The sequence below is a fragment of the Dermochelys coriacea genome, chromosome 2 (genome assembly GCF_009764565.3).
Source record: "Dermochelys coriacea isolate rDerCor1 chromosome 2, rDerCor1.pri.v4, whole genome shotgun sequence".
Taxonomy (NCBI): domain Eukaryota; kingdom Metazoa; phylum Chordata; order Testudines; family Dermochelyidae; genus Dermochelys; species Dermochelys coriacea.
In genome coordinates this window covers 193484791-193496817 of record NC_050069.1, presented here as the reverse complement: position 1 = coordinate 193496817, position 12027 = coordinate 193484791, and the positions used below count along the sequence as shown (strand labels likewise).

General features: G+C 46.9%; 1 protein-coding gene across 5 annotated transcripts in view; it reads left to right on the top strand.

Moving 5' to 3' along the window:
* Nucleotides 1–9: 9 nt before the first annotated feature.
* The window catches only part of NOD1 (nucleotide binding oligomerization domain containing 1), a 49526-nt gene continuing 37508 nt past the window's right edge, over nucleotides 10–12027 (top strand). For 4 of the 5 annotated variants that reach the window (XR_006279288.1, XR_006279289.1, XM_038392704.2 and 1 more), the window contains exon 1: nucleotides 10–139. The gene's annotated coding sequence lies outside the window, so the exon portion shown is untranslated. Of the gene's footprint in view, nucleotides 140–281; nucleotides 451–12027 lie in introns of those variants that run through there. The other variant, XM_043508962.1, reaches the window with a different exon arrangement.

Here is a 12027-nt window from a genome sequence, read left to right as displayed (position 1 = left end):
CTGGTCACATCTGGTGACGCCAGACATAATGGCCCGGATACAAATATCTTCGGAACAGCTTTAAAAAGTGTGAGACGGCGTTTGCATGAAAAAGGACCCTCCACAGTGAGCTCAGCCCTCGCTGCTCTGCCCCGTTCAGGTATCTGTGGAATCCCGGGACCACAGGGCTCACGCTGCCGCCCTCGGGGGAGGGGGAGACGCCTTGGGGTTGCGACACCGTCTCGCCCGCGGCCGGGCGGCGTCGGGCTCCCGCGTGGTGCGGCGGAGGGGAAGCGCCCGCCCGAGCCGCTCTCCCGGTTCCCGGGCGCAGCGAGCGAGCGAGCAGCGCCGCGCTCCGATCCCCGTGTCCGGCCCGCTCGGGGCGGCGGCAGCAGCGCCGGGTCCCGGCCAGGCGGCCTCGCTCCTCCCTTTTCACTCCGTGTCCCCCGCGCGCGCCCTCCCCGCCGCCGCGTGAGTCCTGCTGCGCCGCGGGGGGGGGGGTCTCAGTGCTGGGGGGGGTCTCAGTGCTGGGGGCAGGACAGATGGGGGGGGTCACAGTGCTGGGGGCAGGACAGATGGGGGGGTCTCAGTGCTGGGAGCAGGACAGATGGGGGGGTCTCAGTGCTGGGGGCAGGACAGATGGGGGGTCTCAGTGTTGGGGGGGGGTCTCAGTGCTGGGGGCAGGACAGATGGGGGGGTTTCAATCCTGGGAGCAGGACAGATGAGGGCGTCTCAGTGATGGGGGCAGGACAGATGGGGGGGTCTCAGTGATGGGGGGGGTCTCAGTGCTGGGGGCAGGACAGATGGGGGGGTCTCAGTGTTGGGGGGGTCTCAGTGCTGGGAGCAGGACAGATGGGGGGTCTCAGTGATGGGGGGGTCTCAGTGATGGGGGCAGGACAGATGGGGGGGTCTCAGTGATGGGGGCAGGACAGATGGGGGGTCTCAGTGTTGGGGGGGTCTCAGTGCTGGGAGCAGGACAGATGGGGGGTCTCAGTGTTGGGGGGGTCTCAGTGTTGGGAGCAGGACAGATGGGGGGGGTCTCAGTGTTGGGGGGGTCTCAGTGTTGGGAGCAGGACAGATGGGGGGGTCTCAGTGTTGGGAGCAGGACAGATGAGGGGGTCTCAGTGCTGGGAGGCAGGACAGATGGGGGGGTTTCAATCCTGGGAGCAGGACAGATGAGGGCGTCTCAGTGTTGGGGGGGTCTCAGTGCTGGGGGCAGGACAGATGGGGGGTCTCAGTGTTGGGAGCAGGACAGATGAGGGGGTCTCAGTGTTGGGGAGGTCACAGTGCTGGGGGCAGGACAGATGGGGGGTCTCAGTGTTGGGGGGGTCTCAGTGCTGGGGGCAGGATAGATGGGGGTTCTCAGTGTTGGGAGCAGGACAGATGAGGGGGTCTCAGTGCTGGGGGGCAGGACAGATGGGGGGTCTCAGTGTTGGGGGGGTCTCAGTGATGGGAGCAGGACAGATGGGGGGTTTCAATGCTGGGAGCAGGACAGATGAGGGGGTCTCAGTGTTGGGGGGGTCTCAGTGCTGGGACAGGACAGATGGGGGAGTCTCAGTGTTGGGGGCAGGACAGATGGGGGGGTCTCAGTGTTGGAGGAGGGGCTGCCAGGGGCTGGGGAGTGAGGGGGCTCACAGTGCTGGTGGCAGAGAAATGGGGGGTCACAGTGCTGGGGGAAGGGCTGCCTAGGGGGTTACAGTGCTGGGGGGGGACTGTCTGGGGCAGGAGAGCGAGGGGGATCACAGTGCTGGGGGGCATGTCACACGGTTGTGGATGAGGCCTATATGAGGTGAATGAGGCCCATGACTGCAACACTTCTACAGCTCAAGCCTCAGGGTGGGTGGTTCTGTGGCTGCCCCCTGCGTTTCCTTTCCAGAGATCTCATCCCTGTAGTAGGTTTTGAGATGCTGCTGCTTTATGCAAAATAAAGAGTCGAGCATCTGAAAACAAATGCAGTTCTTCTAAAACAGTGACCGGGACAGACTTCCTTGGCCAAGTGGGCCAATGGCCATTTGCAGAGTTGTGAATGAATGTAATTAGGATTTGGCATAGGTGTCCCTCAAAATAGGGTTGCCATCCCTCCAGGATTGCTCTGGAGTCTCCAGGAATTAAAAATGAATATTTAATTAAAGATTATGTCGTGATGAAACCTCCAGGAATACATCTAACCAAAACTGGCAACTCTATCTCAAAGATACCTATTAACTGCAAAGAGGTGGTTGACTTAAAACACGTAACTCCAGGACTGAAAGCCCTCAGTTTAGGTTGCCAGCTGCCTGACGACTATGTGTGAGTGAGGAGTGGGAGAATTTTCTTTACCCCAGTCCAGTGGCCTACAAGTCTGGCCCGGTGCTGTGTTTCCCACTGTTAGGTATGTGCCTCTTTACTGGCTCTCTTTGCATGGCTTTACCAACATTGAATTGTTTTATTTGGGATGGTGGTGGAAGGAAAGAGAACCATTCAAAGATCCAGAGCTGTAGGAGCAAAATATTTCAGGTAGTCCAGGTCTTAGAAATAAGGGGATATAAGAGGGAAAGGAGTAGGAAACCAAGGAGGTATCAGATAATGTGGGATGAATTTGTGTGGGAGAAGGTCCAGTGAAGCAAGTATTCAAGGGGGGAATAGTGGGACAAATGGGTTAGTGGAGTTGAGAGGAAAGGCAGAGAAATGTACAAGGTTTAATTAATGAAGTATAGAAAAATTAATTAGCTGTAATTGAATTTTCTTTGACATTCTGGGAGGTGTATTATGAAATCCTCTCATTAAGTCCAGATGTGTCCTCGTCTGGAGTTTGGTCTGTGAGAGATACAGCCAAACTCAAATTACTAGGTGACATGGAGACAGTAATGTTTTCTATAGCTATGGTGTACCGGCATTAAGTATTTATGATTCTTATTCTAGTTTAAAAAAATTTTTTTTAGTTTAGGCTTTGTTTGTTAATCTAATATTTGCACTTTGTAAATCTGTACTCAGGCTGTGTTCCTAAATTGCAAGGGTTGAGTTTCATGTTTCTTCAGTGAGAGACACTCCCATTCCTCAGAAATTTGGCAGTGGACACATCACATTAGGCAGGGCTTGAAAAGTGTGCTGAGCAACTTTTAGGTAGAGAATTAAACATAACAGCTAGAGGCTAATATGGGAACCCCACTAGGAAAGGCAGGAGGAAAACCCAAACCCAGCTGCTCCTCCCCAACGCCACCCCCTGCTGCTGGCAGAGGGAAGGTTCTGCAGGAATACAGTACACCTACATTACCAATATCAGATCCTGGGTTAACTCTTTTTCCTGGATACCAGTGGCAAAGCCAGAATGGTCAGGCCTTACACATGAACCCTGTAAAATAGAATATGACTGTCAGAATCCTGACAAAGGAAATGCAAGAGGGCCCTATTGAGCTAGGTGTTGTGTACCCACTTAACAGTCAGATGATCCCTGGCAAGAATTAGTTTTACTCCAATCCCTAAGAGACCAAGCATGGAAAATTTCTAGGGCTGTCCATTAATCAATGCATCCAATGAAGTGAGCTGTAGCTCACGAAAGCTTATGCTCAAATAAATTTGTTAGTCTCTAAGGTGCCACGAGTACTCCTTTTCTTTTTGCGAATACAGACTAACACGGCTGCTACTCTGAAACCATTAATCACAGTTTACTCGCATGATGAATTCAAAACAAATTAACTTGATTAAAAAATTAATTGTGATTAATTGCAGTTTAAATCGCACTGTCAATAATAGAATACCAATTTAAATTTTATATAAATATTTTGGATGTTTTTCTACATTTTCAAATGCATTGATTTCAGTTACAACACTGAATACAAAGTGTACAGTGCTCACTTTATATTATTATTATAAATATTTGCACTAAAAAGCAAGAAATAGTATTTTTCAGTTCACCTCATACAAGTACTGTGGTGCAATCTCTTTATCGTGAAAGTGCAATTTACAAATGTAGATTTGTTTTTGTTACATAGCTGCACTCATTTCGTTTGAGAGGAGGATGTTAGGAATAGCAAGATCAAAATAAGCAGAGGCTATATTAACAAGAACAACAAGTCAGTATTGAGAATCACTTATATAATCGTGTGTAAAAGAGCTTGCCTTAGAAGAAACGAGAGCCATCAATCTATCAGTGGGCACAAATAATATTCCCATAACCCACCCAGTAATATTGTTAATCTATCCAACTATACTCTTAGCCCAGCAGAAGAATCTGTCCTATCTCGGGGCCTCTCCTTTTGCCCCTCCACCCCCACGAACATGATACAGTTCTGTGGTGACCTAGAATCCTATTTTCGACGTCTCCGACTCAAGGAATATTTCCAACACACCTCTGACCAACATATTAACCCACAGAGACCTTCCTACCAACACTACAAAAAGAAGGATTCTGGGTGGACTCCTCCTGAAGGTCGAAACAGCAGACTGGACTTCTACATAGAGTGCTTCCGCCGACATGCACGAGCTGAAATTGTGGAAAAGCAGCATCACCTGCCCCATAACCTCAGCCATGCAGAACACAATGCCATCCACAGCCTCAGAAACAACTCTGACATCATAATCAAAAAGGCTGACAAAGGAGGTGCTGTCGTCATCATGAATAGGTCAGAGTATGAACAAGAGGCTACTAGGCAGCTCTCCAACACCACTTTCTACAAGCCATTACCCTCTGATCCCACTGAGAGTTACCAAAAGAAACTACAGCATTTGCTCAAGAAACTCCCTGAAAAAGCACAAGAACAAATCCGCACAGACACACCCCTAGAACTCCGACCTGGGGTATTCTATCTGCTACCCAAGATCCATAAACCTGGAAATCCTGGACGCCCCATCATCTCAGGCATTGGCACCCTGACAGCAGGATTGTCTGGCTATGTAGACTCCCTCCTCAGGCCCTACGTTACCAGCACTCCCAGCTATCTTCGAGACACCACTGACTTCCTGAGGAAACTACAATCCATCGGTGATCTTCCTAAAAACACCATCCTAGCCACTATGGATGAAGAAGCCCTCTATACCAACATTCCACACAAAGATGGACTACAAGCCATCAGGAACAGTATCCCCGATAATGTCACGGCTAACCTGGTGGCTGAACTTTGTGACTTTGTCCTCACCCATAACGATTTCACATTTGGGGACAATGTATACCTTCAAATCAGCGGCACTGTGATGGGTACCCTCATGGCCCCACAGTATGCCAACATTTTTATGGCTGACTTAGAACAACGCTTCCTCAGCTCTTGTCTCCTAATGCCCCTACTCTACTTGCGCTACATTGATGACATCTTCATCATCTGGACCCATGGAAAAGAAGCTCTTGAGGAATTCCACCATGATTTCAACAATTTCCATCCTACCATCAACCTCAGCCTGGACCAGTCCACACAAGTGATCCACTCCCTGGACGCTACAGTGCTAATACGCGATGGTCACATAAACACCACTCTATATCGGAAACCTGCTGACCGCTATTCCTACCTACATGCCTCTAGCTTTCATCCAGATCATACCACACGATCCATTGTCTACAGCCAAGCTCTACGATATAACCGCATTTGCTCCAACCCCTCAGACAGAGACAAACACCTACAAGATCTCTATCATGCATTCCTACAACTACAATACCCACCTGCTGAAGTGAAGAAACAGATTGACAGAGCCAGAAGAGTACCCAGAAGTCACCTACTACAGGACAGGCCCAACAAAGAAAATAACAGAACGCCACTAGCCATCACCTTCAGCCCCCGACTAAAACCTCTCCAACGCATCATCAAGGATCTACAACCTATCCTGAAGGACGACCCATCACTCTCACGGATCTTGGGAGACAGGCCAGTCCTTGCTTACAGACAGCCCCCCAATCTGAAGCAAATACTCACCAGCAACCACACACCACACAACAGAACCACTAACCCAGGAACCTATCCTTGCAACAAAGCCCATTGCCAACTCTGTCCACATATCTATTCAGGGGACACCATCATAGGGCCTAATCACATCAGCCACACTATCAGAGGCTCGTTCACCTGCGCATCTACCAATGCGATATATGCCATCATGTGCCAGCAATGCCCCTCTGCCATGTACATTGGTCAAACTGGACAGTCTCTACGTAAAAGAATAAATGGACACAAATCAGACGTCAAGAATTATAACATTCAAAAACCAGTTGGAGAATACTTCAGTCTCTCCGGTCACTCGATTACAGACCTGAGGGTGGCTATCCTTCAACAAAAAAACTTCAAAAACAGACTCCAACGAGAGACTGCTGAATTGGAATTAATTTGCAAACTGGATACAATTAACTTAGGCTTGAATAGAGACTGGGAATGGATGAGTCATTACACAAAGTAAAACTATTTCCCCATGTTATTTATCTCCCCTACTCCACCCCCCACTGTTCCTCAGATGTTATTTTCAGAGTAGCAGTGGTGTTAGTCTGTATTCGCAAAAAGAAAAGGAGTACTTGTGGCATCTTAGAGACTAACAAATTTATTTGAACATAAGCTTTCGTGAGCTACAGCTCACTTCATCGGATGCATTTGGTGGAAAATACAGAGGGGAGATTGATATACACACACAGAGAACATGAAACAGTGGGTTTATCATACACACTGTAAGGAGAGTGATCACTTAAGATGAGCCATCACCAGCAGCGGGGGGGGGGGAAGGAGGAAAACCTTTCATGGTGACAAGCAAGGTAGGCTATTTCCAGCAGTTAACAAGAACAACTGAGGAACAGTGGGGGCTGGGGTGGGGGGGAGAAATAACATGGGGAAATAGTTTTACTTTGTGTAATGACTCATCCATTCCCAGTCTCTATTCAAGCCTAAGTTAATTGTATCCAGTTTGCAAATTAATTCCAATTCAGCAGTCTCTCATTGGCGTCTGTTTTTGAAGTTTTTTTGTTGAAGGATAGCCACCCTCAGGTCTGTAATCGAGTGACCGGAGAGATTGAAGTGTTCTCCAACTGGTTTTTGAATGTTATAATTCTTGACGTCTGATTTGTGTCCATTTATTCTTTTACGTAGAGACTGTCCAGTTTGACCAATGTACATGGCAGAGGGGCATTGCTGGCACATGATGGCATATATCACATTGGTAGATGCGCAGGTGAACGAGCCTCTGATAGTGTGGCTGATGTGATTAGGCCCTATGATGGTGTCCCCTGAATAGATATGTGGACAAAGTTGGCAATGGGCTTTGTTGCAAGGATAGGTTCCTGGGTTAGTGGTTCTGTTGTGTGGTGTGTGGTTGCTGGTGAGTATTTGCTTCAGATTGGGGGGCTGTCTGTAAGCAAGGACTGGCCTGTCTCCCAAGATCTGTGAGAGTGATGGGCCATCCTTCAGAATAGGTTGTAGATCCTTGATGATGCGTTGGAGAGGTTTTAGTTGGGGGCTGAAGGTGATGGCTAGTGGCGTTCTGTTATTTTCTTTGTTGGGCCTGTCCTGTAGTAGGTGACTTCTGGGTACTCTTCTGGCTCTGTCAATCTGTTTCTTCACTTCAGCAGGTGGGTATTGTAGTTGTAGGAATGCATGATAGAGATCTTGTAGGTGTTTGTCTCTGTCTGAGGGGTTGGAGCAAATGCGGTTATATCGTAGAGCTTGGCTGTAGACAATGGATCGTGTGGTATGATCTGGATGAAAGCTAGAGGCATGTAGGTAGGAATAGCGGTCAGCAGGTTTCCGATATAGAGTGGTGTTTATGTGACCATCGCGTATTAGCACTGTAGCGTCCAGGGAGTGGATCACTTGTGTGGACTGGTCCAGGCTGAGGTTGATGGTGGGATGGAAATTGTTGAAATCATGGTGGAATTCCTCAAGAGCTTCTTTTCCATGGGTCCAGATGATGAAGATGTCATCAATGTGGCTCAAGTAGAGTAGGGGCATTAGGAGACAAGAGCTGAGGAAGCGTTGTTCTAAGTCAGCCATAAAAAATGTTGGCATACTGTGGGGCCATGCGGGTACCCATCACAGTGCCGCTGATTTGAAGGTATACATTGTCCCCAAATGTGAAATCGTTATGGGTGAGGACAAAGTCACAAAGTTCAGCCACCAGGTTAGCCGTGACATTATCGGGGATACTGTTCCTGATGGCTTGTAGTCCATCTTTGTTTGGAATGTTGGTGTAGAGGGCTTCTTCATCCATAGTGGCTAGGATGGTGTTTTTAGGAAGATCACCGATGGATTGTAGTTTCCTCAGGAAGTCAGTGGTGTCTCGAAGATAGCTGGGAGTGCTGGTAACATAGGGCCTGAGGAGGGAGTCTACATAGCCAGACAATCCTGCTGTCAGGATGCCAATGCCTGAGATGATGGGGCGTCCAGGATTTCCAGGTTTATGGATCTTGGGTAGCAGATAGAATACCCCAGGTTGGGGTTCTAGGGGTGTGTCTGTGCGGATTTGTTCTTGTGCTTTTCTAGGGAGTTTCTTGAGCAAATGCTGTAGTTTCTTTTGGTAACTCTCAGTGGGATCAGAGGGTAATGGCTTGTAGAAAGTGGTGTTGGAGAGCTGCCTAGTAGCCTCTTGTTCATACTGCGACCTATTCATGATGACGACATTACCTCCTTTGTCAGCCTTTTTGATTATGATGTCAGAGTTGTTTCTGAGGCTGTGGATGGCACTGTGTTCTGCATGGCTGAGGTTATGGGGCAGGTGATGCTGCTTTTCCACAATTTCAGCTCGTGCATGTCGGCGGAAGCACTCTATGTAGAAGTCCAGACTGCTGTTTCGACCTTCAGGAGGAGTCCACCCAGAATCCTTCTTTTTGTAGTGTTGGTAGGAAGGTCTCTGTGGGTTAATATGTTGGTCAGAGGTGTGTTGGAAATATTCCTTGAGTCGGAGACGTCGAAAATAGGATTCTAGGTCACCACAGAACTGTATCATGTTCATAGGGGTGGAGGGGCAAAAGGAGAGGCCCCGAGATAGGACAGATTCTTCTGCTGGGCTAAGAGTATAGTTGGATAGATTAACAATATTGCTGGGTGGGTTACGGGAACCACTGTTGTGGCCCCTTGTGGCATGTAGTAGTTTAGTAGCTTAGTGTCCTTTTTCTTTTGTAGAGAAGCAAAGTTGTGTTGTAAATGGCTTGTCTAGTTTTTGTAAAGTCCAGCCACGAGGAAGTTTGTGTGGAAGGTTGGTTCTTTATGAGAGCATCCAGTTTTGAGAGCTCATTCTTAATCTTTCCCTGTTTGCGGTAGAGGATGTTGATCAGGTGGTTCCGCAGTTTCTTTGAGAGTGTGTGGCACAAGCTGTCAGCATAGTCTGTGTGGTATGTAGATTGTAATGGATTTTTTACCTTCAGTCCTTTTGGTATGATGTCCATCTGTTTGCATTTAACTGCTGGAAATAGCCTACCTTGCTTGTCACCATGAAAGGTTTTCCTCCTCCCCCCCCCCCCCCCGCTGCTGGTGATGGCTCATCTTAAGTGATCACTCTCCTTACAGCGTGTATGATAAAACCCATTGTTTCATGTTCTCTGTGTGTGTATATAAATCTCCCCTCTGTATTTTCCACCAAATGCATCCGATGAAGTGAGCTGTAGCTCACGAAAGCTTATGCTCAAATAAATTTGTTAGTCTCTAAGATGCCACAAGTACTCCTTTTCTTTTTGCGAATACAGACTAACATGGCTGCTACTCTGAAATCTTCTCTCCTCTGCGTTCCTCCAGATCTATTGTTCTTCAAACTACCAGGAATAACTACCTAAACTTACTCTCATTTTAAAGGAGAGAGGGGAAAAAAACCTGATGGTCAGATGCTGCTCTCAGTTACACTGGAGTGTAGCCAAAATAACTCCAGTGAAGCCACAGGACGCACTTCCTGTCCCAAGCACTGCAACCTCTGGGGTCCCAGTGCCACTCAGGTTTCACCCAGTCGTCATGATGACAGGAGTCCAAGTACGCCAAATTTGAGTGAATGGCTCTGTAAGCCCATGAGCAGGGTCACAACTCCACTTTCACAAATTTGGTCCAGTCAGAGGGGTGGGGTCAAATCCAAGCTGTACTGCAACTCCGGAGGTTGCAACATTTGGAGCAGAGAGCCAAGCCCAGTCAGCTTCACAGCACAGAAGCTGCAGGAGCCGCCACTGTGGAGTGAGGGCCAGGAAGGACCCCCTGGGGCGGGGGGCAGGATCTGACCGAAACCACCCGAGGGCCTCCACCCTCAGACTTTACTGGGTCACGACAGGCCATAAACATTTACAAATGGGTCCTAAGCCCAAAAAGGTTGAGAACCACTGTTTTAGGGGAGGCCGAAATAAATATAAACTCTCATATCACCAAGGCAAGCCATTTCATTGGGATCCTGAATTTTAGTCATATTAGAACATTTCTGTAGGAATTTTGCAGGACTGGATTATAACCGTATTTTATCTAGAAAATCCTTCTTCTCTCTATTGTCATGGGGATATCCTTATGTCAGACAATTCTAATACTCTAGTGGGGCAGTGGACATAAACTCTACCCCTGTTAGCATGTAATGATTGTGCTGTGTTTTTTTTTTTTAAATGTTCAGCTTCTTTATAGCACTGCCGAGCACCAATATAGTTATGTTGGAGGAGGCACTTCCATAAGCACCTGTGTTCAGGTTCTGGAAAATATTTCCATTATGCTGAAATGTCTCATGCTATACACTGTGACAGGTTTCAGAGTTGTAGCCATGTTAGTCTGTATCAGCAAAAATAACGAGTAGTCCTTGTGTTCTAGCCCATGAAAGCTTATGCCCAAATAAATTTGTTAGTCTCTAAGGTGCCACAAGGACTCCTCATTGTTTATGCTATACACTGTATATTTTTTGTTTTGTTTTGTTTTAACAATGGAGTGTAGTAAAATTCTGTGTGGATCTTTTGTGTGAATTGTCAGGGTGGAAAAGAGTGGCTTTCACTCTTTAAAAATGTCTGCAAATGCTACTGCTTTTTCTGTCGGTCTTTCTTGGCATTGGGGTAATTAAAAAATTAGTTTTAAAATTCTCCGTAGACTTAATCCTCAATAGTGGACAATAGCCATTGACATGTTGTGCTGAATAGGGAGGAATTTTTGCAAGTTCTTAAGTGCTTTCCTGGATCAGGGCCTAAGTGCTAAGGGTTCTGAGACCTGAGTGTTATTCCTGGCTCTGCTTCTGTCTTGCTATGTGACCATGGGCAGTTACTTCACCTCTCTTTGCCTCAGATCCCCGTCTGTAAAATGGGGTGGGGTGTAAATGATGCTTATCACAAAGTGCATTGAAATCTATGGATGGAAAATGCTATATGAGCGCTAAGGATAGTATTGTACGTTGGGCTGTTGTAAAACAGATTTGAGAATAATCCAGGGTTCTCGTCTGTTGGTGGGGCTTTGAAGTATTAACAGAGGTGATACTCTCTCTTCTCTTCCCGTGGGGTGGAGGTGGTGCAAAATTCCAGTGGTGATGGTGACAAACTTTTTAAATCTGGAATTTGTGTGTATACATACTATATAATTCTGAAGGGAAGCTTTTGGTGGATTGAGTAAAAGACAAGTTGTTAAATGTTACTCCTGCTTTCACTGCCCAGTACATCTTATTTCTTTGGGGAAGATGGAAGAGAAAGCACACATTATGCACCATTTGTCATTCCCCTTGCCTCTTAAGTAGTAGTGAATATTCTGAATACAAAAGACAATCTAAATGCTGTTAAAGTACAGTATGCCTAAATGTAGCTGTGCAGGAAGGCAGAACTTTATTTGTTGTGGGGAACTATAACTACATGAACAGCTTGACTCTTCATAATTTAAACACAACCATAGTGATGCATTAATAGATTTTTTGCTACTGTTTACTTGGTTTTAAAGGGAAAAAAACAAAACCATATATTTAAACTGAAATAAATACATCATGGACTATGTGCGCTTGTAAGTGTTACACTATGAAATTATGGTATAAACATACTATGGGCCCAATCCTGTATGCCTAACTAAACCAAAAGCCCTATTGACTTGCACAGAAGTTTTGCCTATGCTAGGAGTGAGGAATCAGTCCCTGTATGTAATTAACAGAACATCTAATCACTCAAATACATCTGTGTATGGAATGCCA